We start from the raw sequence: 7231 nt of genomic DNA, 5'->3' as shown, positions 1-7231 counted from the left end.
TGTTGTGACCCAACCATAAAATTATTTTCGTTGCTACTTCATAACTGTAATGTTGCTACTGTTATGAATCGTAATGTAAATATCTGATATGTAGGATGGTCTTAGGCGACCCCTGTGAAAGGGTCGTTCGACCGCCAAGGGGGTCGCGACCCACAGGTTGAGAACCGCCGGTCTAACCCACTTAATGGCCTTGGGGCTAGAGAAGGGGTTGGTATGAGATGGGCACAGGGTGAGCACAGGGCACGCAGTGACCTAGGCTCTGGGCCAGGGTGGGGGCAGGTAGGGGCAGGGGCTGCTCACCTGGGGCCCAGATGAAAGTGCTGATGCAGCTGTAGGCTCGTGTTCCCTGGGCAGCCACCCCTACCTCCAGGGTGAGCACAAGGTGCCCCCTGCCGCGAGCCCTGGCCTGGTGGTCAAGTGACTCTGACTCTGGGGGATTAGAGGCTGGAACTCAGCTTCATGAGGAAGCAAAGGCCCAGACGGGGAGGAACACTCAGGGTTGATTACACTGAATGAGATGCAGCCCAGCCTGGGCACAGGCCCATATGGCTGCACAACTGTCAGAGGTGCCATTCACATCGTGTTGGTCCTGGGGGGTCCAAAAGGAGCTGGGGACGTACACATGTGTATGTGTCCTGTGACTCCTGCAGGGTCTGGGCGAGGGGTGCTCTGGGGCCACCTCAGCTGCTCTCTCCAGAATACTGGCTTGGGGATAGAGCCAAGGCAGAAGCCAGGGGAAGCACCATAGAGCCAGCATCCCACCTCCAGCAGAGCCCAGGGTGCTGGCTTCCGGGATGAAGTCCTGGCCAGCTGAGATGGGTGGGGAGGCATAACCCCACCAGCCAAGGAAGCTACCTCTTCCTGTGGCTTCCTTGTGCTGAGGGGCTGACAGAACCCAGAACCCAGATACAGGGCCAGAGCTTGGATCGGAGAACTTAGAATGCAGGGCATTGAGCTACCGGCGGCATTCGGCTACCAGGAGCAAGAGCCCAGGACCTGAAGTCTAAAGCCAGATCTCAGAGTTTCAGGTCTGGAACCTGGAAGCCAGAGCATGGCCTGCCATCTCAGAGCGCGCTGTCCACAGCCTCAGGTTCAGGCCTGGTCTCCAGGGCCAGCATGAAGCCCTGGGGCATAGGGCTGGAGAGACATGAGGAGGGAGCTGTAGGGGAAGAGGTGATTTCTGAGAAAAGCCTAACGCTGCCTCAGCTCTTTGGGCCACAGACTTTGGCCTCGTCAGTCAATGAGTGACCTACTCCCGAGCCACCAGGATCAATCATTACCCAGGGCGCTTGTCCCCCAAATGGAGGCAGGACATTGTCAGGTCAGCTGGTCATGTCCTGATCCACAGGACCTAATGTAGCTTTGGAAAATGGGGCTTGGATGGACCATCTCAGGGCCCTGCCGGCTCTGTATCGGGCAGCTCAGAGTGAAGTCCAAGATCTCCAGGAAAGGACAAAGTCAAGAGGGCCAGAGGATGGATTGCTCTGTTCCCCGAAGGGAAGTGGCAGGTGGCCCCTATTATGTCATCCACCCCATGGTGAAAACGGGTGACTTGACCACAGATCAGAGAGGATGCAGCCATGAATGTGCAAGGCACTCACAGCTGTGTTTGTGTGCAAGCGTGCTGGCCTGCCCGCTGGAGCGGAGTGTTCACGGCTGGATTCCCAGTGCACCGCACCGTGCTGACTCAGTGGGGCTTATATGTCGGTTGAATAAATAACCATGCTGGTGAGAAGAGGCAGGAGTTCTCGGACTGTGCTTGTGAGGAAACTTGCTGGGGGATTACACTGCCCATTAGCCAGTTCCTCCCAAAAACCCAGTTCCTACAGATGGTCTGGAATGTTAGTTTTTCCTCCCTTGATTGTCCTCAAACTTGAGGTTCTGCAGGAAACACACCTGCATCGAACTGCGTGTGTGTAAGGAGCAACGGGTCTTGACGGAGGACTGCGGAGACAGCTGGTGGTGCCGCCTCCACACTTGCTTCGCTGCCGGACACACATGCTTGTTCTTGGCACTGTCCTCTCTGTTCAGCAGCCATGTGGCTCCTGGGGAACTCATTTTTGTTGTTGTGACGAAATTCAGTAACTGTCAGCCTGTCACATGCACATTGGCCGTGCTCTTCACGCATCCCACTCATTGCGAGCTGCCTCTTACCCAGCACTGGCTCCGGAGGGCTGTCCTGAGTCACTAGCCTGCTGTTTTCACCTTGGCTGCCATCGCAGCAGCCCCAGCTGACCAGGGTGTCTTTCAAAACGTGGCGACTCTGGTTTCTGGGCACTGCTTTTCTGCTGCTCCTCCTGAACCCAGCTGCGGGCGGGTCTCAGTTTCCCCTTCCTCTGCCCTCTCAGAAACGTGGAGGCTCCTCGGGGCTTAGCCCAGCTGCCCTCCTCACTCTCCCTGGGGCACCTTCACAGGGGAAGCCAAGTTGTGCTGCCCCCCGGCGATGACGGATGCTCTCTTTAGGCCGGGAGGCTGGCAGGTTTTAAAAGGGAGAGGGTGACATGATAAGAAGGGCAATTTGAAAAGCTGTCTGGCTGCATATTTTGGAGTCTGTTTTGGGAGGAGTGAGGACACGCAGGGAGGGCATCTGAGAGGCTATTGCAATAACCCAGGTGAGGCCTGGTGGCCCGGAGCTCCTGGGAAACAAAACTGGGAGAGTCGGGGGATGGATTAAAGATGACGAGGTAAAGGAGAAGGGCCTCTCACAGATGCCCGCTCCATTTCCTGCTCGAAGGACCGACCTCATGCTGCTCCCTGAGGTCCTGACGTGCAGGAGGCCCCTGTGAGATAAGGAGCACATCCTGTGCTTTAGATCCAAAGATCCAACTGCGAACACCAGAGCTCCTCAGACACAGTCGGCACAGACAGGTCTTGGCATCTTCCCTCCAAGACTCCTCCCCCTGGAAGCCTTTTCTCAGTGTGAGACACCACCAACCACCCAGGCTGCGGGCCCAGAGGCCTGGGGAGGCACGTGAGCAGACAGGGCAAAAGTCACCCTTCAGGTGCACCCAGAGTCTGTCACAGGTGGGGAGAGGCAGGCTGTGAGTGAGGAAGAGGCAGTTGAAATGAGCCAAGGGGCCGAGAGGCTGGGGCTGGAGTATGGCCACCTTCCCCGCTGCTCTTAGGCGTCCAAAAGGCAGCTCTGCTCAGCAGCCCCATCCCATCCCCAGAATTTTGGGGGATCATTTGGATGTGTGAATCCACAACATTTCGTAATGATCACTTGTGACCAATAACTGCCTCCCCTACTGGCCCCTGAGCTCCATGAGAGCAGGGAAGGGAGAAGTCAAACTGCCTGAGATTATTAAAAAGGAGAAGCGTGAGTCCATCAGGAGCGCCTTGGTACCAGCTGCTCTTGCCCAGGGTCTGACCTCAATAGTGCAGGAGAGACGGGGAGCAGGCCTGTGGACTGGGGTCTCTGGACACACTGTGGGTATCAGGCCCCCCGGGGTGGGGTGCTCCAGCAGCCTCAGACCCATCCCTAATGGGACTTTAACAGGACCTGTAGTTCCAACAAAAGGACTCAGTAGCAACTGCATTTCCACGACTCAGTGACACTCCTCCCACCCCTGTATGAATCCTGACCTCACCCAGTTCACTCCGAGCAGGTGGAAGCGGCTCCAGGACACCAAAAGGTTCCTACAGAGGGTTCCTGACAGAATGTGACGCGACCATTAAAAACCACACCTGTGCTGAGTGTAAAGACACAGGAAAAGGCTTCGGCTAGAAGGGTAGATGCAAAAGAGCACGCAGTCTCCCATAGACAAGGAAATCCGACGCAGGTTTAAAGGGCAGAGAGATTCCCTCCTAAAGCCCCGGGTGTGAAGGGAGCTGCGGAGCGCCGTCCTCTGGAGCACTGTGCCTTGCTTCCCAGCATGCCACCAGTTCCGCTCAAACAAACTCTTTAAAACATTAAAAAAGAAAAAGGTCAGCGAGGAAAGGATGAAAGGCAGTGTCCTAATAATCACAGCAATGTTTCTGAGAAGCAGGGTTATTTTTAATGTCCTTTTGCTATGAATGGAGACTTTTCTAGGAAACACCAGGTGGCTGATTCCCTGCCTCAGTTCCCCAGAACCACCAGAACGAGCTATAAGACTCTACGGCTCATTGTCCTCCGCAGGGCACGCTTCAGAGTGAAAAGGGTCGCTGGGCCAAGATTCATACCAGGACTTGGCCAGGCAAACCAGGACTTGTGGTCACTCTACCAGGCCAAGCCCGGCCGCACCTCCGCCACGCCCCCCTTCGATCCCCTGTGGGTTCTGCGGCCTGAACGGACACAGCCACCATGTGGTGGAGCTGGGAGGCAAACCCAGGCTTTCTGTGTTCTCTGCTCTTAGCCACTTGGGCAGAGAGTTTATTCTGACCATTACTCCTCAATGCTCGGCAAATTAAGCACTAATTACTTAACCTTTGTCACATTAAAGGGGGAACAGTGCAGATTTCTATCTTCCTTTATGGAAAAAGGCTGGATCTATGTCACCCTAAAATATGCTCAATGTTGTGGAGGACTTCAGCTCAGGGGACCTGAGCAATCAGAGGCTGGTGAGCCAACAGAAGTTGTGGACCTGAAACAGGGCTGAGAAACTAGAGGAGGTGGGGCCATTTCCTTGGCCAGGACACCTCAGCCGCCTTGAGATGGCGAAAGGGCATGAGAGCATGAAGAGAGCAAACACACTGAGGGATTCTGCTCTAGGCACAGAGATGGGTCACTTATCTTACTGAATTCGACAATTCACTGGAAAAGCCAAGTGAATTGTCATTTTATCAGCAAGGGACCTAAGGGCTCGGGGCGGTGAGGTGACTGGCCTCTGAATCCCAGGCTGACTCGGGGATTGTACCATTGCTTGGACCAAGAGAGAAGCTGACTTTGCCAATCTTGGACCAACATAGAGCAGGAACTCAACTAATGTGCTTAGACACCAACCGATGGATAGACACAGGCCAGCGGGCTGGCTAGGTGGATGGGGAGGTGGATGGATGATGGGTGGGTACTAGGTGTACCAGGTAATGATACAGATTTTTTCAATAGATGGAGTTACACATATGTTGATATATATATACGATTTGATATGTCTGCTATTTTGTTATATTGACAACAAGCTTCAAAACTTCATATGTCAAATTTTCTGAAGGTGTTAACATCATAGATACTTTTACATTTAAAAATGTCGAGCCCTAACCGGTTTGGTTCAGTGGATAGAGCGTCGGCCTGCAGACTCAAGGGTCCCAGGTTCGATTCCGATCAAGGGCATGTACTTTGGTTGCAGGTACATACCCAGTAGGGAGTGTGCAGGAGGCAGCTGATTGATATTTCTCTCTCTCATCGATGTTTCTAACTCTCTATCCCTCTCCCTTCCTCTCTGTAAAAAATCAATGAAATATATATTTTTTTAAAAAAATGTCGAATATCATGCCAAAAAAAGAGCATTTGTGGGAAGTTTTTTTTTTAATATATTTTATTGATTTTTTACAGAGAGGAAGGGAGAGAGACAGAGAGTTAGAAACATCGACGAGAGAGAGACATTGATCAGCTGCCTCCTGCACACCTCCCACTGGGGATGTGCCCGCAACCCAGGCACATGCCCCCGACCGGAATCGAACCCGGGACGCAAACAATTTCTGATCATTTACAAGCAATGGGGAAGATTTTAAAGGAAGGACAATGGGTGCCACATCAACTGAATGAAAGATAAATGGAAAACGGAAAAGTCATCAGTAAAATGTTGCTTCAATGGCACGAAAGAAAGTCTTTTATACATCAAATTGTGACTGGCGATGAAAAGTGGATTTATTTTGAGAATGCAAAATGCACAAAATCATGGGTTGATCCAGGTCAACCATCAACATCGACTGCAAGGCCAAATCGCTTCAGAAAGAAGACAATGCTCTGCGTTTGGTGGGATCAGGAAGGTGTGGTATATTATGAGCTTCTAAAACCAGGTGTAACCGTTAATACTGATCGTTACCGACAACAAATAATCGATTTAAACCACGCTTTGATCGTGAAACGACCAGAATGGGCCAGAAGACACGGCAAAGTAATTTTGCTTCATGATAACGCACCAGCACACACTTCAAAACCAGTTAAAGACTTTCAGCAGCACTTTTTCTTCAAAATGAAGTAATGAATTAAAACTTCCCCCAAATGCTCTTTTTTTTGGCATGAAATTCGACATTTTTAAGCGTAAAAATAATTTTGATATTAACACCTTCAGAAAATTTGACATATGAAGTTTTGAAGCTTGTTGTCAATACAACAAAATAACAGACATATCAAATCGCATATATATGTGTAACTCCATCTATTGAAAAAATCCGCATTATTAACCGGTCCACTTAGTAAGCGGATAAATGAGTGGGTGGATGGATGAGTGGCTAAATGGATGCATAACGTTAGGCAGTTGCCCAACTAGGTCTTGAATGGAACCCATCATTGCTGGATCTGACCAAACCATAATCTCTTAAAAAAGAAGCTTCCTTCTCATCCCTCTGTGAATCTGGTCCCCAAATCGGGCTCCATAGTCCAGTGAAAGGGAAACAAGTTTCTGAAAGGCTTCCTTAGACCCCCTCTGACTTTCATATCCTCATTAGTTTCCAATCCAGAAGCCGAACTTTGATATATTTCCTCTCCCTCTCACCCTCCCCATCACCAACTCTACTGCCCAAGTACCCCTGGGATGTATCCTGTTCTCCCCATCCTTCCTGTTCCCACCTTGGTTCCCACCTTGGTCCCACCTATGACACATTCCAACCCCACCCACCCCGGAGGGACCTTTCCAAAATGCAGGCCCTTCTTGGTCTGGCAAGGGCTCCACCGTCTGTTAGACTTCACATCCTGGATCCGCAGTTGGGCATTGGAGATGCTCCAAGATTCCACATACACAGCCTCTCCGGTTTGTCTCCTGTTGTTTCCTCCATTACACACTCCCCCTCCTCCAAACACCCCCAAGACACACAAACCCACAGACACCCAGACACACGGCAAGACCACAGGATGTCTGGATCACTCCTTGGGGAGTCCTGTCAGCCGGAGCCACAGAATCCCTTTGGGGACTCTGGGAATGAGGCTCCTGAGTGGCTTCAGGGTCTCTGCCTGGGGACAGGGTGTGTCTGTGCCCTCACTGGGTCTGGGTGGTGGTTCAGGCTGAGCATCTGTTGGAGGGAACGGAGAACCTAACTACAGACTCCCCCTGCAGAGCTGACGATTAGTAATTAACTGGGAGGAATCACA

Source organism: Myotis davidii, unplaced genomic scaffold, assembly GCF_000327345.1.
Source record: "Myotis davidii unplaced genomic scaffold, ASM32734v1 scaffold438, whole genome shotgun sequence".
Lineage (NCBI taxonomy): Eukaryota > Metazoa > Chordata > Mammalia > Chiroptera > Vespertilionidae > Myotis > Myotis davidii.
Note: the sequence above shows the minus strand (reverse complement) of the source record.